Raw genomic sequence first — 22,417 nt, 5'->3', positions numbered from 1 at the left:
GCGTACCTGTTTACTACTAAGAAGTGCAGCCGGTACTCTCCTTTTAAAAGTATTGGACCATGATAAAAAAGTGCAGGTACTCTCTTTTAAAATGAAGAAGTGCAAGTAAAGAATGAATCCCTCCTCATTTAGAACATGGACACTGTGAACTGAATGAATAGCTAGGCTCTGCGAACTGGGGATTTGGAATACTGTGGGGCTCCTGCATTATTGGGGAATTCCTACGTGCTGTGGGGCACCAGCATGCTGGGGGTATGTAACGATACAGACGAAGACCATTGTTGTGTCGTGGGGCCCTAGGCCCACATGGTGGTAATGACTGGACGCAGACACAGATAGTTAGTTAGCTGGGTTAATGAGCCTCGAGCACGTGCGCTCGGCTCCTTTTATTGACTGTGTCACGTGCCTTGTGACATCAAGTTCAAGTTCAGATATTTGTATAGCGCACTACTCACCCAGAGGGTCTCAAGGCACTTGATGGAGGGGAGGGGGGTACGTTAATTATCGAATATCCAAGTTTTAAGTTGCTTTCTGAATAAGAGGTGGTTCTGTGTAAGGCGAGGTGGGTGGGGAGAGAATTCCGGGTTTTGGCCGCTAAGTAGGAGAAGGATCTTCCCCCCATGGTGGATCTGTTGATGCGCGGAATAGCAGCGAGGGCCTGATTGGATGAACGAAGTTGGCGGGTGGGGGTGTAGAAGGACAGGCGCGTGTTGAGGCATTCGGGTCCTAGAACGTAGAGGGATTTGTGTGCGTGGGTGAGGAGTTGGTACGTAGTCCTCTTGTTGACGGGGAGCCAGTGGAGGTCTTTCAGGTGACCGGAAATGTGATCCTGGCGGGGGATGTCAAGTATGAGTCTGGCTGAGGCGTTTTGGATGGGTTGGAGTTTTTTCTGTAGTTTGGCCGTGGTTCCGGCGTAAAGGGTGTTGCCGTAATCCAGTTGGCTTGTGATTAGTGCGTGGGTGACCGTTTTTCTAGTTTCGGTGGGTAACCAGCGGAATATTTTTTTGAGCATGCGTAGGATGTTGAAGCATGATGAGGAAACGGCGTTGACTTGCCAGGTCATCAAGAGGGAGGAGTCCAGGAGGAAGCCCAGGTTACGTGCGTGGTCCGTAGGTATGGGTGCGGTTCCCAGGGCCGGTGGCCACCATGAGTCGTCCCAAGCAGAGGGGGATGAGCCTAAGATTAGGACTTCCGTTTTGTCCGAGTTCAGTTTTAGACGGCTGTCCTTCATCCACTTGGCGACATCTTTCATTCCTTCGTGTAAGTTGGTTTTGGCGGTGTTTGGGTCTTTGGTGAGGGAGAGGATCAGCTGGGTGTCGTCGGCGTAGGAGATGATGTTAAGGTTGTGTTGGCGCGCGATGGATGCGAGGGGGCTCATGTATACGGTGAAGAGGGTGGGACTGAGTGATGATCCTTGGGGTACGCTGCAGATGACTTTGGTGGATTCTGATCTAAAAGGGGGGAGGCGAACTCTCTGTGTTCTTCCGGAGAGGAACGAGATGATACAGTCCAATGCTTTTCCTTGTATTCCGATGTTGCTGAGGCATTGTATGAGGGTGCTATGACAGACTGTGTCGAAGGCTGCGGAGAGGTCAAGTAGGATGAGGGCAACTGTTTCCCCGTTGTCCAGAAGTGTTCGAATGTCGTCTGTTGCTGCGATGAGTGCGGTTTCGGTGCTGTGTTTGGCTCAGAAGCCGGACTGTGAGGGGTCGAGGGATTTGTTGGATTCGAGGAAGGCGGCTAGCTGATTGTTGATGGCTTTCTCGATGACTTTGGCAGGGAATGGGAGGAGCGAGATCGGGCGGTAGTTCGTAAGTTCAGTGAGGTCTGCTGTGGGATTCTTCAGTAGGGCGCTGAGTTCGGCGTGTTTCCAGCTTTCCGGGAAGGTAGCGGAGTTGAGGGAGCAGTTGAAGACGTCTCGGAGATAGGGTGCGATGATGGAGTTTGCTTTGTTGAAAATGTGGTGGGGACATGGGTCGGTAGGTGATCCTGAGTGGATGGTGTTCATCAGGCGGATGGCGTCTTCAGTGGTGATAGGGTTCCAGGCGCAAAGGTTGTTAGAGGGGGGATTTGGTTCAGGGGTGGGTGGAGTGGACTAGTCTCCTGATTGGTTTTCAAAGCTGTTATGTATATTGGCGATTTTGTTGTGGAAGAAAGAGGCTAGGGAGTCGCAGAGGTCTTGGGATGGGGTGATGTCGTTGGTACCGGCGGTGGGGTTGGTAAATTCTTTGACGATGTTGAATAGTTCCTTGTTGTTGTGGGCGTTGTTGTCAAGTCGATCTTTGAATGCTGATTTCTTGGCGGATCGGGTCAGTTGGTGGTGTTTGCGGGTGGCGTTCTTGAAGGTGGTCAGGTTGTCATTGGTTGGGTTTTTTCTCCAGGCTTTCTCGAGGGTACTACAGAGCTTCTTGGATGTCTTAAGGTCATCGTTGAACCAGGGGGATTTTTTGTTACTTTGCCTTATTTGATGGTTTTTCAAGGGTGCTAGTTCGTCGGCGCTGTGGGTGATCCATTGTGTGAGCTGGGCGGCAGCCTGGTTTGGGTCCGATGATTTGGCAGGAGGGTTTTTGTGGAGCGAAGGGAGGAGCTGGTCGGTGGTAATTTTGTTCCAGTTTCTTCCGGGAATTGGTTGTGGGAGGTTGTGGGTCGTGGTCTTTTTGTAATTGAAGTGAATGCAGCTGTGGTCCGTCCAAAGGAGAGCTGTGGTGTGGTTGAAGGAGATGTGTTTGCTGGAGGTGAAGATTGGGTCGAGCGTGTGCCCGGCAGAGTGGGTGGGGGTGTCAACAAGTTGTATTAGTCCGAGATTGGCCAGGTTGTCGAGGAGGGTGGTGGTGGTGCTGTCATTTTTCTTTTGCAGATGGAAGTTGAGGTCTCTCAGTAGAATGTAGTTCTCAGATGAGAGGGCGTGTGGGCTGATGAAGTCAGTGATGTCTTCGCTGAATTGAGATCGGGTCCTGGCGGTCTGTAGATGAGGGTGCCTCTGAGTGTGGTTTTGGGGTCGGTGTGGATCTGTAAGTGAAGGTGTTCGGCGGCTGCGAGGTGATCGTCTGAGCTGGTCGTGATGTGGATGGAATTCTTATGTACGATGGCGATGCCTCCTCCTGTTTAGATGGTGCGGTCCTTTCGGAAGATCTTGTAGCCGTCCGGGATGGCTATGGTGATGTCGGGTGCTGATGATGCATTCATCCAGGTTTCTGTAAGGAAGGCGACGTCCGGTGATGTGGTGTCGAGAAGGTTCCAAAGTTCAATGGCGTGTTTGTGGACCGAGCGGGTGTTGAGTAGGATGCACTTCAGGTGGTTAGTATTGGAGCTCTGTTTGGAGTTTGTGGATTTGGTGTTGGTCTTGATGCAGTCGAACTTGCAGGAGTGGCAGGTGAAGGGTCCATGGGAGTGTCCTGAGGCTGCTTGGTAGCAGTCTTGGAGGCGGCCGGGGTTGAGTGCCGAGAGGGAGGCAGCATCATACGTGATGCGGGAGGAGTGGGATTTGCGTGGACCAGGGGGTCTGGTGCTGGGCACGGTCCAGGCGCGGACGGGCGTAGACGGGCTTACCTTTGGCGCACCTTCGGCGCGCATTGGGCGTGACCGCAGCGCGTGAACGCTGCGCGCAAATGCATCTGTCATAAGTGGAGAGTGGAGGGGGGGAGGGGCGAGGGAGGATCAGCTGGGAGGCGGGAGCGGGGTGGAGAGGACGGTCTCCGAGGCACAACAACAACAAAATGGCAGCAAAAGTGAAACTGGAAACAGGATGGGGCACACAGAGTAATTGATGAGCTTAAACAATCTGAGATGTAAGCGCTACAAATATCGATGCACAAAGCGAGCAATGCTAATTAGAGTCAAAGTTACACAGCGAGCGTTACAACTGGGACTGCGCAAATGAATAAAAACAGTGCTTAAGTCAGGAAAGCGCTATAATTAATTAAAAACACTCGACAATGCTTATTGCAGTACAGCGCTATGCCAAGCAGCAGCTAGCAGTTACGAGAAGAGCAGAGCAAAGCAACGAGTGCAGCCAACGATACCACTGGAGAGCAGGGAGCGTGGGGAGTGACCGCTACTGAGAGCGTCAGGACAGTCACAGCGCTTCTGAGGGCGGGGGCCAGGCTATGCAGTCAGTGGGAGGGAGGATCAGCTGGGAGGCGGGAGCGGGGTGGAGAGGACGGTCTCCGAGGCACAACAACATCAAAATGGCAGCAAAAGTGAAACTGGAAACAGGATGGGGCACACAGAGTAATTGATGAGCTTAAACAATCTGAGATTTAAGCGCTACAAATATCGATGCAAAAAGCGAGTGTTGGAGCCTAAAAACTAAAATTCTTTATAAATGATGTCATAATCCACTATCACACTTACAAATCAATACCAGGCCCATAAACATAGTGAGTGAGGTGAATGGATCATATGTTATTAATGACTCTTTGCAATAAACTATCTACAATAAACAAGACCAGCTTGTCATTTTAAAAAGTTTATTCAAACATATTTAAGAAAACTTAGGTTTGGAACTTTATTAAGCAAGCATTAGAAAAAGTCATATAAGTTTTATTCAGCATTTAATAAAGAGATAATATTATTCATTAGCAGAAATAAGTGAAAAGGAAGAGCATTTCCAAAACCTAACTATCTCACTGACGCTACCCTCATCGCCTGAAAACAAAGTCTTAAAAGTTACATTTCTTACGTGTAATCATCGGGCAGCAGAACACGTCCTTCTGGAATCAAGAGTGTAAGCCAAAAGTTTGCAGCTAACGCCTATTCTTATACTCTGAAATAAGCTGAGCTAACTATTTTTCACATTCCAACAGCTGAATTCTGGCTCTCCATTGGCTGAATCACCTCACGCCACAGTAAACTGTGACATCTTCCACCACGAGACCAGGCTTTACACAAAGTCATTGTTCATGCACAGAATCCTGGCAATAGTTCCATAGTCCGCTACAATTTGTAGCAAAAATGTTCAAGCAGTATGAAATCTTGTCACGTCTCTTCCTTTTAGCCTTGAGGCTGACCGTTCTGAGCTTTCGTGGCACATCCAAACCCACTCCACAGAGTTGACTTTAGGAGTTCATTTTTTGAAGCTTTCAAAATAAAAGTTTGTAGGCTTGTCATCTTTTTTTTCAAAATAACTTTCTCCTGTGGCTTAGCATCAGTAGGCCTCTTTTAGAAGGCGTCAATTTTCTGCGCCACTTTTTGCCTGCGACCCTGCGCCACTTTCAGCCTGCATCACTTTCCAGAAAACTATTATTTAAACAAACACAAAAGAATAATTAATTCAGGTAAAACAAACCCTTCTGTACCACCCAGCCCTTGCTAATTATTAATTAACCCACTAATAAAAGACATTTAGCAAAAGCAAACAAATAAAGCAACACATATAATAACTACCATTCTTCATGTAATCCAGCTTTATGTTTCTGAAAGAGTAAAAAGATGATTAAATAATACACAGACAGACAAACACAACATAGGACATACATGTAAGCACATATAAAGGCACATGCCATGAATGATCAGCTGCATGTTAATGGTGACAAAGACAATAGGACAGACATAACAAACAGGACAATATTAATAATGTGTTACAAAAACAGACTTGCAATTGCAACAAGAGCACATATAATTAGTTTCCCGCGTGTTCATGTGTGGTGCAAACTTAATCTAGGTTGGTTTAATCAAACAAATCATGCAAACACTTATTAATATATTAATTCAAATTATGAGAGTATGACATCACAAGCTTAAATAAAATATTTCTAAAGCTCGCTCTATCAACTCCCTCATCTGGTGATTTCAAAATCACCAAACAACACCCAAAAATTTTAATTAAAATTTTTATCTATTGAACATGTTTCAGGCTTACTCTGGATTAGTATTTAAGCTCTAATTTCATCTATCTCATAATTAGTATTGAGTCTTACATATTACTAATTCTGTATCCTTTACCCTTTCTTTATTCAGCTAAGTTGAATCCTTTCCACCTTTGAATCCCCAACTCCCAATGAATTTATTAAAAAAACTAAGTTTTAAAATTACATAACTACATTTTGAATTGCACCAACAAAACAAATATCAATCTGAGTATTATAAAACAAAACAAAAAAAAAAGTAAATTTTTGAAAATTTTTGAAAAATTGGTACATAGTATATACCCCCTCTTTTTTTTTTTTTTTTTTTTCAAACTAAAACATGTTTTCTTCGACCTAGTGTCTTACATAGAAGTGTTTCCAGCTAACACAATTTCTTCGACCTTGTGTCACCCTAACAAAATTTCTTCAGCCTTATGCCAAAAATAAATCTCAATTTAAAGAAAACTAACACAATGTCTTCAGCCTTATGCCAAAAATAAACCTTAACTTAAAGAAAACTATACTTAGTCATTGTCACCATTTTCTTTCAAGACCACCTGACTGCTACTGCGCTCTTCAACTATTGGAGAGATGGTTATGTAGGCCCATTCTGGAGACTTGTATTTTACATTTGGTCTCAATGGTCTTTTGCTTTTCCTGGCAATCATTTCAATCTTCTCTTCAGCTTGCTCTTTTTTGTCTGAATCACTCTTCTGACTTGACACTTCATATTTGAATTTTAAATCTTTAGGCCAGACATCGCCTTTAAGCCAGACATCACCTTTTCTCAAGAGTTTCTTCTTAGGCTTGCTTTCCTTACATTCAGCTTTCCAAGCCCTTTTTCTGAATTTTCTTATCTCAGACTCTTCATCATTCCCATCTGTATTTGTTTCTGAGACTTCAAATCTGTACCTAGGAACTTCTTTACTCAGCAGCTTCACTCCATTAGGAACATCATCCTTACAGCTGGTACTTGGTAATTCTTCCTCTACTTCAGGGATCACCTTCAGCTTCCCAGTTTCAGGATTCTTGTTCCCGCATTCAGAGCTACTCTTCTGCTTTTCAATACTCTCCTGGACTAGATTATCTTCTTGCTCAGAATTTTCTGCTTCTGAATCTTCTTCTTTTTCTTGACATTCTTTTTCTAGCAGAATTTCATCATTTTCTGAATCTAGAATCACAATCTCTAGATCTTCTTCATTCAATGTTTCATTCGCATTGACATCATCATCCAGATGTCGACCACCTTGTCGATCTTCAAGATCTGGATTTTTGACATCATCATCCAGATGTCGACCACCTTGTCGATCTTCACGATCTGGATTTTCTTCAGGAATTTCTTTTTCTGAGTCTGAATCAGTTGTAGTGTCTCCACTTTCTTCATCAGTGTTATCAGGTTCAGATACACAAAGGGTATCACTGATATGCATCCATCCAGTATCTGTTGTGACTAGTATCACCTGTCTTGCTTTCTGCCACCTGGGTACTAGACAGTTTCTCCTCCAATGAGCCTTTGTTCTGACCAAGTCTTTTGGCAATAGATCATGAGCTTGCTCCTTTTCCTTTTGTGTTCCCAATTGATGGAATACAGAAATGGTGTCATTCTTTCTTGTTGGAAAAGCTTCTAAATATTTTGAAAGTAAACAAATGATGACTAGGACATATCTCAGTTTGTTTTGTTGGGGCATTTCAAAGAAATCTATTTGAATTTTTGCAAATGAACCACCCTCCCGGCCTATGGTTCCCAAATTCTCAAATGTCTTTTGATCTGAATTGTTTTTATGGCATGTGTTTTTCTGACATCTCAGCCATGTTTCCCTGAACAGTTGAATCATTATGTCTCTTGCTAAATGACTTGGACCATAGTACATCTGTGCCATGTCAGCAATCATGCAATTGGGCATAACAGGTCCGCCATCTTTGTAAACCCTTTCATCTTCTTCTCGCTGTCTGCAACCTTCTTTGAGCCATGTGTATTTCTCCTCAACATGTGCCTCATCTTGTAATTGTTTTAACTCTTGCCATGTCTGAATTGCAAAGATTAGTATGAGGATGCTTGAAACATGTTCATTGAATTTTTCCCCTTTGATTGCAACCCACTCTTGAGCACAAAATTTAACAATGGTACCTGCGTGCTCATTGCCTTTTGAGACATGATCATTTTTCTCTCCAGCACATTTTATCTCTGCTATTTGATCCAGAAGCTCAGATTCTTTGTTGAAGTCTGGCATGCCCTGAACAGGAGCTTCACACAAACTCTTTTTAAATTGCTCAATGCTTTCGAGCTTTATTTCTGTCAGGACAATTTGGTCTTTTACATCTGCTTCTGTCAATCTTTGCAATGGCCTCATAATTACTGAGAAACCACTAATCCATTGGCAACAGTAACCAACCATGCCTAGGAGCATTCTTACCTGTTTTTGTGACTTTGGAGATTCCATTGCCTGAATCATTTTAATTCTCTCAATAGTTACCTGTCTGGGAATTCTCTCTCTCTCTTGGAACCTGAAAGCAAAAATTATTTGACTCTCCGAGTGCATTGGGACCCAATACCACTTAGTATCATGTGGTATCTGACAAAGGATCTCTACTGGTTTGGCCACAATAAGACAACAAGGGATAACTATCTTGTTAACTTTTCTCAGGTCCTGTACTATTTTGTACGTTTCATCTGGCTTTCTATTTCCCATATCTGATGAGTCACAAAGACTATTCTCAATCTCTTTTAGGACACCCTGCTTAATGAATGTTTCAATAACAGGAATTGTTTCTGGCCTAATCTTGTACTGCGGAACATTAGGAAATGAGTTTCCCTGCTTGTTTGCAATTTTAACTGGATCAGGTCTGTTTTCTTTGACTCCACTGAATCCTGTATCTGTATTGTATTTCTGCTCATTAACATAACTTAAAAATGGCGGCGGAGATATCTCTTTCTGCTCAATCACCACCTGTCGCTGTATTTGTAGCTGTTCATTCAGTAACTGCTGCTGCTGATTTATGTCACTCTGCATCTGTGAATTTTTACACTCTCCTACAAAAGCTAAAGTCGCTTTTTCCTTCTCTTTTTTCTTTGTCCATTTTGTTTTCCATTTATTCAGACTACCCCTTTTTCTCAAAGCCCAAATTAAATCTTTTATATGGGCAGAGGCCAACCTACCTGTATTGTTCAAGCCTTCAATGTCCTCATCATCCTGCAATCTTTTTAATCTGTCTGTACTGATTGTATTGTCCATTAATTTATACTCACCAGGCTGTGTCAGGTCAACGTCAGAGTTTTCACTAGGTGAAACTAAAGTCACCACTCTCTCTTGCTGAGTTGGAATCATTATTAACTTATTTTCAGGTACATTAAAATAAAGTTTTTCAGCAAACTTTTTATTTTCACAATTTAATGGGACCGTTAAAGCTGTGGGACTAGTTTCATCTTTATTAACCACTGGGGGAACACATTCAATTGTCACAGAAACTGTCACTGCTTCCATGTCTGACGTTAACTGCTCCATTAAATCATTTGTAGAATTTACATGATCAGGAATATTAATTCCAGAAGTACAAGGCATCTCATCATACCTACCTGTTGTGACACCTTGAGAAGGTGTCTGGACTGGGACTCCATTAATCTGAACTGGGACTCTAGGCTTTATATTAATCTGCTTTCTTGGCGTCACATTAATCTGTTCTGGGGATCTGCTTTTATTTCTGTCCTTATCTATATTTACAACATCATTGTTATAATGATCAATTAATTCTTCTCTGTCAGGTTTATTATTTACATTCGCTAATTCAGGAAATGAATTTTCATTAAAAATTATTTCTTTTGGGGGAGGCGGTATTCTTTCAGAATATGTGTCATTTAAAACTGCATCTTTAGCATCTGTATTTTTATTATGCTTACTAGTTACTTCATTACTCACCTGTTTATTCATTAATTTGCTCTCACATGTAGCAACAACCCTTTTAACCTTTTCAAAAATATTTTCCATTTTCTGATAGCAGAAAAACATTTTTTTCGTCTTTGAATAATAATTATCCATGTTTTAAAATACTCACCTTTAATAATAATTAATTTCAATAATAAATGCGTTCACTTTATTGCCTAATAGCGTTTACTGATCAATTAATTAATTTATTTAACAAGGTCAGGTGAAGTATAACTTTATAACCTGATCAATTTAATATAACTCCCAATTTACCTGCATCGATAATTTTAATAAACCTGAAAAGGAAAACATAAATTTGCAAAAACAATAGCAACGCAAAATATTTATTTATTTACAAGAATAAAAACCATATAATCATGTGTTTTTTAAATGTACTTATGTATTTCACTTACACACCTTCTGGAACATAAACCTGTAAAAAATTAAGCCTAAATGTGCTTGTTTTTCTAGTGTACAGTGCTGTAAATACTATAACTTTATTTACAACTCTAATGACAATAGTTAATTATTATTTTTTTTTTTTATTTAATATTATAATAATTAGTGTCAGTCACCTTTGCTGCTGCTATTCTTATTAGAATAGTTGCTATAATATTCAATATTTTATTGACAAATCTACTTGGGTCAAATATTAAAAACAAAGCTTTTGGCACTACTAGCGTAAAAAATTAAACTCAGGAAGTAAACAATGCACTTTAAATGTCTGAGCCAATCAGTGCTGCTGCTGTTGTTGTAATCAGGGTACCTGCTATATCATTCACTAATTTACAGAAAATTCCACTTCCTAATACTACGGTAAATATAAAAATAATCAAATATTTAAAATGAGGCTCTAGGCAATACCAGCGTATAATATTTAGCACTCAGCAAAAGGTAAACAATGTCCATCAGCACAACGAGTGTTTTAGCCAATCAACATGTGGCTGCACAGTGCTCAGCCAACCAGTACCCAGCGAGCCTTAACCAATCTGGTCGCGCCTTTCTATGACGCTACGGCGTCCTCAGCCAATCAGGACACAGCTCTTCTCAAGCTCAACCTCAGCCAAGCCAGCCTCCCCAAATCTGAAATCAATCTAAAACCTTTCAAATGTAGCGTGATTACACTATCAGCGCTCAGCAGCACTTCCTTGAAAAGAAGAAAAGGAAGTCTAATTACACGAAGCTTTGACCAATCAGGTCGCTGCTTCTCACACGTGACTGCACACGTCACAGCCGGCTCCTCCGTGATGTGATGCACTGCAATGGAAAACCTCGCCTCAGGGAGCCTCGCCCAATAGCTCACAAAGCCTCCTCATGTTATATGAGCTCCACTCTTAATATGACGAACACTATGGCTCACAACATCATGCCATTATTTCCAAACACTCGTCGACGGCCACACACAAATCAGGTGTAATACGCCCTTAAAGGGACTCTTGAACGCTCACATCAGCTGTTAGACTCAGCTGTTTATTTTCTTTCGTGGTGAGGAAGGGAACAAAAGAAAAAACGGAGATAAAAATAAACAACCCCCAGGCTCACGAAGCCTCAACCAATGAGGTCGCGGCCCCTGTATGACGCTACGCGTCAACAACCAATGGGTACACGAGGCTCACGAAGCCTCAACCAATGAAATCGCGGCCCTGTCCTAACGAGTAACAAAGGGCGTCTCCTTCTAATGCACACTCTTCCACTGCACTTTCTCTCCCCACGCGCTCTGCGATGCGCGCAAAACCTAAGGCCAATACTCTACTATACAAGGATCAGGGATGTTAACGCATCCCTAACTAAACGCTCTAAACCTCGCCCAGCTCCTTGTAACTTAGGACACACACACGGAGCCTCAGCGAATCGGAACACAGCTAAGAGAGCCTCGCCCAATAGGAGCGCGGCTCTTTGATGACGCGACGGCTTTTTGTCCAATGGGAGCGCGGCGGCTGACGTAGACAGCCGCTGCAGCTGGCAGCTCTCCCAAAGCAGCAGCCCCTCCTTCACAAAATGCTCGGGACACACATTAGCTTCGTTTTAAAGCTTTAGCGCACATCTAGCAACAAAATTAAAACGGGGATGTTTAGAAATGGAATTTAAAGCCCACAACACTACGCTTTACTCTCAGATTATTGATTAATAACGCTTACCAGGACACATCAGCTGTGATGTGACATGCAATTTAAGCAGTATTTTTCTAACGCGATCTACAAGAAACAGGAACGCTTGCAACACTCGAGCATTTAATCGCTCCGCCAATGAGAGCGCTGCCTTGTCCGGACCCTCTAGACTCATTAACCAATCAGAGCGCGGCAGGCTCTGACGTGTGCAGCAGGCTGCAGCTGCAGGCTCTCTCCCCACACGCTTTCACTCCTAAGACAGCCCCTCCCTTACAATTTTCGATCGGGGCACTTTTTAAAGCTTTTAAATAACGCAAAATGCTTTTAGAATGTTTAAAATAACGCACAATGCTTAAAATAGCGTATTCTTCACCATAAAGGCTTAGAAACACTTTAAATCATTTTTTATAAAACGCAATTAATAACAACATGAAAACAAACCATTTGTCTGCTTCTCTAACAAAGAGATAGTTTTAAACATTCATCCAAGTATCCCTAACGTGGAATAGACGACGCTATTCTCACAGAATAGTCTCATTCACTAGTAAGGCAATTCTTACCCTACCCTTCTAACAGGTAATAATCAAAAGAGTCTCATTTAAAAGCAGACACCTAGATCCAGCAAGTTCAAACTCAACCCAGTTGACATTACAAATCATTCACGCACTTTCACACAAAGAAAACCCTGTTCATACACACACGAATTCTTGGCAGGACTTGAACCAGCCACAGAAAACGTCAGGCGTTGATAAGAATAGACGACGCTTATTTCCTTCCTCAGGACTCTAACCTTGGAAGAGAAATCAACGCTTATTTTTCTTCTTCCTAGGACTCTAACCTTGGAAGAGAAAACAACCCTTACCCTTCACACAAGCTTGGATACATCTACTACTCTTTTCACAGAAAGCTTTAAAACAGGCTCACCAGGTCCCTCTGCTTAATGCTACAATTTCATAGGCAATCCTCACTATACATTCAACCATGCAATCTAAGGTCCCTAAACTTGTGTTGTACGCCCACAACACGTGATATATGCTATACCACAATTTTGAAACAGACAAATGCACTGTGTAACTCTTCTAGTCACACTACCTTGCCGGCAATTAACCAGGAATCTTTCACACTACTGGAAAAATTCCTTAAGACTACATATAACAACCTGACAAAATCAAAAACTTAACATATGTTAAACATCAATCCTATGTCTATACCAACATATATGTAACATGCATGTCAAAAACAACATATAAACCGTCTGAAGCTACCAAATTGTTGGAGCCTAAAAACTAAAATTCTTTATAAATGATGTCATAATCCACTATCACACTTACAAATCAATACCAGGCCCATAAACATAGTGAGTGAGGTGAATGGATCATATGTTATTAATGACTCTTTGCAATAAACTATCTACAATAAACAAGACCAGCTTGTCATTTTAAAAAGTTTATTAAAACATATTTAAGAAAACTTAGGTTTGGAACTTTATTAAGCAAGCATTAGAAAAAGTCATATAAGTTTTATTCAGCATTTAATAAAGAGATAATATTATTCATTAGCAGAAATAAGTGAAAAGGAAGAGCATTTCCAAAACCTAACTATCTCACTGACGCTACCCTCATCGCCTGAAAACAAAGTCTTAAAAGTTACATTTCTTACGTGTAATCATCGGGCAGCAGAACACGTCCTTCTGGAATCAAGAGTGTAAGCCAAAAGTTTGCAGCTAACGCCTATTCTTATACTCTGAAATAAGCTGAGCTAACTATTTTTCACATTCCAACAGCTGAATTCTGGCTCTCCATTGGCTGAATCACCTCACGCCACAGTAAACTGTGACATCTTCCACCACGAGACCAGGCTTTACACAAAGTCATTGTTCATGCACAGAATCCTGGCAATAGTTCCATAGTCCGCTACAATTTGTAGCAAAAATGTTCAGGATTTTTGACATCTGGATGATGATGTCCATGTGAATGAAAGATTGAATGAAGAAGATCTAGAGATTGTGATTCTAGATTCAGAAAATGAAGAAAATCTGCTAGAAAAAGAATCTCAAGCAGAAAGAGAAGATTCAGAAGCAGAAAATTCTGAGCAAGAAGATAATCAAGTCCAGGAGAGTATTGAAAAGCAGAAGAGTAGCTCTGTGTGCGGGAACAAGAATCCTGAAACTGGGAAGCTAATGGTGATCCCTGAAGAAGAGGAAGTATTACCAAGTACCAGCTGTAAGGATGATGTTTCTAACGGAGTGAAGCTGCTGAGTAAAGAAGTTCCTTGGTACAGATTTAAAGTCTCAGAAAATGTTACAGATGGGAGTGATGAAGAGTCTGAGATAAGAACATTCGGAAAAAGGGCTTGGAAAGCTGAATGTAAAGAAAGCAAGCCTAAGAAGAAATTCTTGAGAAAAGGTGATGTCTGGCCTAAAGATTTAAAGTTCAAATATGAACTGTCAAGTCAGAAGAGTGATTCAGACAAAAAAGAGCAAACTGAAGAGAAGATTGAAATGATTGCCAGGAAAAGCAAAAGACTATTGAGACCAAATGTAAAATACAAGTCTCCAGAATGGGCCTACATAACTATCACTCCAATAGTTGAGGAGTGCAGTAGCAGTCAAAATGGTGACAATGACTAAGTTTAGTTTTCTTTAAGTTAAGGTTTATTTTTGGCATAAGGCTGAAGAAATTGTGTTAGTTTTCTTTAAGTTCAGATTTATTTTTGGCATAAGGCTGAAGAAATTATGTTAGAGTGACACAAGGTCGAAGAAATTGTGTTAGCTGGAAACACTTCTATGTAAGACACTAGGTCGAAGAAAACATGTTTTAGTGTGAAAAAAAAAAAAAAAAAGAGAGGGGGTATATACTATGTACTAATTTTTCAAAAATGTTCAAAAATTTACTTTTTTTTTTTGTTTTGTTTTATAAAACTCAGATTGATATTTGTTTTGTTGGTGCAATTCAAAATGTAGTTACGCAATTTAAAACTTAGTTACCTAAATTCATTGGGGTTGGGGATTCAAAGGTGGAAAGGATCCAACTTAGCTGAATAAAGAAAGGGTATAGGATATAGAATTAGTAGAATGTAGGACTCAATACTCATTATGAGAGTTGCAGAAATATAGATGAAATTAGAGCTTAAATACTAATCCAGAGTAAGCCTGAAACATGTTCAATAGATAAAAATTTTAATTAAAATTTTTGGGTGTTGTTTGGTGATTTTGAAATCACCAGATGAGGGAGTTGATAGAGCGAGCTTTAGAAAATATTTTATTCTAGCTCGTGACGTCATACTCTCATAATTTGAATTAATATATTAATGAGTGTTTGCATGATTTGTTTGATTAATCCAACCTAGATTAAGTTTGCACCACACATGAACACGCGGGAAACTAATTATGTGTGCTTTTGTGCATCTGCAAGTCTGTTTTTGTAACACATTATTAATATTGTCCTGTTTATTATGTCTGTCCTATTGTCTTTGTCACCATTAACATGCAGCTGATCATTCATGGCATGTGCTTTTATATGTGCTTATATGTATGTCCTATGTTGTGTTTGTTTGTCTGTGTATCATTTAATTATCTTTTTATTCTTTCAGAATCATAAAGCTGGACTACATGAAGAGTGGTGGTTATTTTATGTGCTGCTTTAAATGTTTGCTTTTGCTAAATGTTTTTATTAGTGGGTTAATTAATAATTAATAAGGGACTGGGTGGTACAGAAGGGTTTGTTTTACCTGAATTAATTATTCTTTTGAGTTTGTTTAAATAATAGTTTTCTGAAAAAGTGATGCAAGCTGAAAGTGGCACAGTGACGCAATCAGAAGTGGCGCAGAAAAGGCCTCCTGCTGTTGTTGAAAGCCACATGAGAAACCCATATTTTGAAGTGGTTGATAAACTTCTATTTTGAAAACACTAGAAAATGGACTGCTAAAGTCGACTCTGTGGAGTGGGTTTGGATGTGCCACAAAGCTCAGAACGGTCTGGCTCAAGGCTAAAAGGAAGAGACGTGACAAGATTTCATACTGCTTGAACATTTTTGCTACAAATTGTAGCGGACTAAGGAACTGTTGCCAGGATTCTGTGCATGGACAATGACTTTGTGTAAAGCCTGGTCTCGTGGTGGAAGATGTCACAGTTTACTGTGGCGTGATGTGATTCAGCCAATGGAGAGCCAGAATTCAGCTGTTGGAATGTGAAAAATAGTTAGCTCAGCTTTTTTAGAGTATAAGAATAGGCGTTAGCTGCAAACTTTTGGCTTACGCTCTTGATTCCAGAAGAACGTGTTCTGCTGTCCGATGATTACACGTAAGAAATGTAACTTTTAAGACTTTGTTTTCAGGCGATGAGGGTAGCGACTGAGAGATAGTTAGGTTATGGAAATGCTCTTCCTTTTCACTTATTTCTGCTAATGAATAATATTATCTCTTTATTAAATGCTGAATAAAACTTATATGACTTTTTCTAATGCTTGCTTAATAAAGTTCCAAACCTAAGTTTTCTTAAATATGTTTTAATAAACTTTTTAAAATGACAAGCTGGTCTTGTTTATTGTAGATAGTTTATTATGAATGTCTTAAACAAACATATAGTATCCATTCACCTCACTCTCTATGTTTATGGGCCTGGTATTGATTGGTAAGTGTGATAGTGGATTGTGACATCATTTATAAAGAATTTTAGTTTTTAGGCTCTAACACGAGCAATGCTAATTAGAGTCAAAGCTACACAGCGAGCGTTACAACTGGGACTGCGCAAATTAATAAAAACAGTGCTTAAGTCAGGAAAGCGCTATAATTAATTAAAAACACTCGACAATGCTTATTGCAGTACAGCGCTATGACATCAGTGGCGGGTGGGTGTTTAGTGTAGGCTTACACAGAGAACAACTAGGATGTGTCCAGCAGGACACAACATTCCTCCCAAAATTTACTGAAAAATGAAGGAGAGACAAAAGTCCGAACCTGTGGGAGGAAGTACATAAATATACAATAATTACAAATTTACAATGAGTCTCTTAAGCTTCTTGCTTGATGACGACGGTGGAAATTGCTGCTGAAATATTAGTTCTTCTGGGCTTGACATCCTGGTTCTCGGTGGGCATGCTCTTCTGGACTTACTCCGCGGAAGTGTGTTGGTCAGTCCACTGAGATCTTGCTTTTGAGGCTGACATCGAACAGGATGGCCAGATGTTAGACTTGAAGGATGTTGTCTTCTACTGGTCCGTCGGTTTCTTCACTGTAGGCAGCTTGGCTTCACATTGCAAAGGATGGAGTGTTTGAAAGACATCCTTCTCACTAGGACGCCCCTCTCTCGGGTGTTCTCCTGCCATGAGATGTCCCTGAGGCCCTTTTCATCAGGTTTCCACTGGACCGGGTATTATTCCACAGCGTTGCTCCAACTCCACAGTCTGCGTGTGAATGGAGGAGACGATAAGGGTTCTACCTCACAAAGTCCGTAGCTCCATCTGAAGGGTAGTTGGTGACTCCTGCCTTTGCGCACAAGTTACTCTTCTTCCTGGGACGTGCAAGTTAGACGGCGATGGGTCCATCTCTTGTGTCAGGACCCTCTGCCACCGGTGTCCCTGAGGTCTTTGCCCCTTGGATCTCCACGGGCTGGTGTGGATTGGGTAGTGCTCCTTGTTCAGGCCATCTGAGCTCCCTCCGCAACCAGATTTCCGCTCGATCCCAAAGGTGAGTGTTGCCAATGGTCCGGCCTGTGCTCTCCTGTAGTCGACGGGTCATCGGGGTCTTGTGAGTAGATGCCTGATCTGTTCATGAGGCCATCAGTGTTCTCCTGGACGTGTAGGTCACTGCACACGATGTTGTGGTGAGTGTCACCTCTTCTTCTTGTAGGTGTGTGGACTTGTCACACCTCTTCACCTTTTCCAGATGTTATTCTTGATGGCGTCGTGCCATATGACTTCTTTCATCTTCTCTACTCTTCATGGTGTCATGCCACGCATTTCCCCTTCTCCTTTTCGCGACACGGTGCGGTCACCTTTCTTTCTTTGTCTTGCTGACCAGGCTTCTTCAAGCAGCGTGCACTTCGCCTGTTTCCGTCTGGTCTTGTCCTGGCTTTAGGACACTGTCTTCTGAAGAACCGGGTTTTAGAACCCAGCAGCGCCAGGGAAAGTCTTCGGATTCCCCTGCATCGGCAAACACTTCTCGGTGACGTCAAAGACCAACGTTTAATGCCTGCAACCAGGAACAGAGGTCTACGAAGCACAACACAGGTGGTTCGCTAGAGACTGCACAATTTCAATGAGCGGAGTATGGTCTTTTATGCCAAAAATCACAATCCAGGCTAGCATTAATTACATACAAACTAACCAATCACAGTGTGACATTTCAAAAGTAGCGCATGTCGACAATCCCATTTTCCGTTGTCCAGCCTACCAGAAATGACCAAGCACATTCCAATATCCTGTTGGATCAGGCCGGACAAACCCATCATTAAACCTCAACCCAAATCAGTGATTATGTCGTAAAGGAAGGAGCAGAAACAGATGAGAAGCAAAATAGAAAGTTGGGTGCAGTGTACTGTAAACTCAGCAATGTCCTGCTCTTTGATCTTTATCTGACCAGCTGCTTAGAACTGGCTCAGCGAGGTCAGCCTCGGGCAAGGGAGTCAGTTCGGCCAGGTCATTCAGAAGTCAGCTAAGGTGTATGTGTCCCAAGGACTCGCTCGGCCGCAGTCATCGGCCTATGTGAGGGCAACCACACAAAATGGCTGCCGTACACAAAATGGAACCCAAGAGTTCAAACGAAATCCCTGAATACGTAGTGTTCTCATTGATCGATTAAGACGAAAACACTCGTATGCACCGCACTCGCGATTTGCGGTCCGCTGACACCAAAATCGTCTATATCCAATGACTTTTATTGAATGGGTTCGGAACTACCGAACCACAGACCCTCGAACTACGGAACTATAGACCCTCCTTTTGCCCTTACATAGGCAACAAACCCAAACCCATGTCAGTCTGAATCTAGGTCTATCTTCATCAGATCATCAATATGTTGCTGTAGCATCATCCTAGTACTTAGCATCTCTCTCTGGACAGGTCTCCTCGCACACGAAGTAGCACAGAGGCCACAAATAGCAGGAGCACACTGTACACAGAGACAGAACAGGAAAAGGATAGCTAAGACCATCCCAATGACCATCAGAATCTTCCATCCCCACGTGGATATCAATCCCCAAAACCATCCCATCAACGACCAATCTCCTTTATCTATATGTACAGAATCGGAGATCTTATGTAACTTGGAAATGGCCTGGAAGACTGATGGAGCGTTGTCTGGAATGAAAACGCAGCAGCTCGATTGAATCAGTTTACACACTCCACCTCGGTCTGCAAGTATGACGTCAAGAGCAACTCTATTCTGAAGTGTCATAAGTCGATCCGACTGGAGCTCAGCAGTCAAGTTACTAAGGGCACCGGCAGTTTCGACTATGGTGGACTCAACCACTCTCGTCAACTGGCGAATGTTCCTGCTGTTAGCCATTGGTCCCCAGAACGGCAGAAAACCCTTAAAGAAATCTCCCAACTCTTGCCCTGCGGTATCTTCCTGACTGAAGACACCTCTAGCAACTCTCATCTTATGGTAATCTGCCGCAGCTGTAAAAGTGGGAGGCAACAGGAAGGAAACAAAACATGTGCCCGAAAAGTCAGGGGGAAACCATGTATACGCTTTGTCGTAGCAAACGAAATAGGTACCCTTAGCTGCTAGAAACGCTGGGGAAGTCTGAGACGTAAATGCATATCTCAGTGCAGACACTCTTCCTTAACTGAGCTTTCGGATTCTTGCCATTACCCTGCAGACAATAGCGGCCCTGATGGGGCACTATCCAAATCGGTGGAGAACTTTTCGCTCGCTGGTTAACACTCAGACTAACTCCATATCCAGTAACATCCCAACCATTATATGGTTGTTTCTCATCTTTCGGAATAGTCTCAACTGCATTAGTCCCTTTAACCATGTCGACTTTACCTCTAGCTAAAGCACTATTCTTCGGATTGTCTTCCGGTGAACGTAGGGGATAGACACTATGGGCATAAATGAACATCGTTCTATATGCCCAAATAGAACCATTTAGGCTGAAAGGCAAAACCAAGTAAGGAATACCTTTACCGGTCATATGGGGCACTAGGCCACAAATCCAACAATTTGTCGTGTTCATAACTAGCTGGTGTTGGTGCAAAAGTTGAATAAAGGAATTATTGGCAAATTCCAATCTTATAACTACCTCATGTTCGGGCAGAGGGTGAAAAGAATGAGAAGAAATAGTAGGAGGAGGTGTAGGTTGCACAGTGGGTATGAACGTCATTTTAAAAGAGAATGTCACATAACCAATTAAAAATATCATTAAACTCAGTAGCATAAATAAACACAGTATTAAAAATCTTTTTCGTGCGATTAGTTTGTATATCTTGCTCTTAAAACTTATTGTCTTTACAGGGCTCTCCAACTCAAAGAACTCCATCCTCACTAAATATGCTGCTCGCGGTGGTAGGGTGTTCTATGCTAAGGAATGCCTCTGTCAGCCCATGGCAACTCCCTTAGGCCAACCAGAACTGTCGACCTATTGTCTCTGGCTTGCACTCCAAAGACTTGTCGACCGCGACCCTACAGCTGAACCCGGATGGCGGTTGGAAAAACAAAAATCAGTAGTTCCTCGGAGGAGAGTTAACCTGCAAACAAAAAAATCATAAAAACTCCATTTATTTTTTATTTGTCTATGATTCTCGGTCGCAAATTATAACGGTCTTTGCCAGGTAATGTCTGCTCCTGAAACAGGAGTTCAGGTTCAGTAGTGTTCAATCGATTCAAAGGAGGCACAGCTTCTTGAAGAAGATCGTCACTTTCTTTCTCAGTGTTCGTTCCAATCAAACGGGCATCGCTGAAAGGCAGAAAACGAGGCACAGTTTCAGACTCAGAGTCTGGAAGTCCCTTCTGGACCCACCGGTCGTACGGTAAGGGCAACGGAGCCCGTTTGCAGTGTACGCCGTGGATCCAGTTTTTCTTGCCGTGCACTCGAACTGCAGAACGTGTAGATAGTAGAACCAGGTGCGGTCCTGTCCAGCGGGGCTGCTCGTTCTTGCTCCGCTGAAAATTCTTCACGAATATCCAGGAACCGGGTTCAATGGCGTGACCTGGATCTTCAGAAGCCTGTGGTAGACTATTGTGTACCTGTTGGTGTAAGACACGCAGTTTAGCCGTCAGTTCGTACAAGTAATCAAGTAACACAGGGTGTCTAAGCTCACTAAACTTTGTCGGTCTTGGCACACCCCAAATATTCGCCGGGCGGCCAAACACGACCTCATACGGACTCAAACCCATTCGTGAATGCGCAGTCATTCTAGTGGACAGAAGGGCTAGAGGCAAAGCATCTGGCCATTGCAAACCAGAGCTCGCTTGAATTTTGGGCGATTTTAATTTCAAAGTGCCATTATAGCACTCGACTAAACCAGCTGATTGGGGGTGATTTGCAGCGTGGAACTTCTGCCGGATACCTAATCCCTCACAAACTCTCTTCATTACTTGACCCACAAATTCACTCCCATTATCACTCCAAATCATTCTCGGCAAACCGAACCTAGGGAAAAACTCCTTGATAAGGGCTTTCGCTGTGGACAAGGCAGTATTGTCCTTCAAAGGGTTAGCTTCCACCCATCTAGAAAAGGAGCAAACAACCACTAACACATATTTCAAGTTGTTGCACCTCTACATGTGGATGGAATCTAGCTGCAAAGCCTCGAACGGATGCGTAGGAGGAGCAAAATGACCAGCCGGGGTTGGAGTTCCCTTACCAGGATTGTACATCAAACACACCATACAGTTCTTAACTAGATTCTCTGCACATTTGGGAATTCCTGCATTCTGCCAAACCGGGGCCAACAAATTGCAAATCCCTTTCACGCTGATATGTGCCATCCCATGAGCCATTGTAACAACTGGAAGCACATACGCGTCAGGTAACAACCATCTTTGATGCTCAGACAAATCAGTCCAACAACCATTCGAGTCCAGTCTACCCTTACTCTCTCTCCATTCATTCAACTTATTCTCTATAGCTTCAGCTTGGATGGATTTCACACCCTCAATCGTATCTTCACACATGCTTTTATCTGCAACATACATTCGACTCATCACATTTCTCGCAGTTTCTTTCGCAACTTCATCCGCAAACGCATTTCCGCGTCCAACATCATCCGTAACTTTCTTATGCGCACTGCATTTCACAATCGCTACTTGCAATGGCAAGGTAAGTGATTCAAGGAGTTCATTCACCAACTGGCCATGTTGAATTTTCGTCCCATGCCAAGTCAGGAACCCACGTTCACGCCACAAACGTCCAAAACTATGAGCCACACCAAACGCATACTGACTGTCAGTGTACACATTCACTCGTTTTCGTTTCGCCAACACACATGCTCTTGTTAATGCAATCAAATCTGCTGCTTGCGCTGAATTATGTGGGATACGTGCAGCTTCAACAATCGTATGCAAAGTCGTAACAGCATATGCCGCAGCCGTATCACCA

Source organism: Lissotriton vulgaris, chromosome 2_1 (genome assembly GCF_964263255.1).
Source record: "Lissotriton vulgaris chromosome 2_1, aLisVul1.2, whole genome shotgun sequence".
Classification (NCBI taxonomy): Eukaryota; Metazoa; Chordata; class Amphibia; order Caudata; family Salamandridae; genus Lissotriton; species Lissotriton vulgaris.
Note: the sequence above shows the minus strand (reverse complement) of the source record.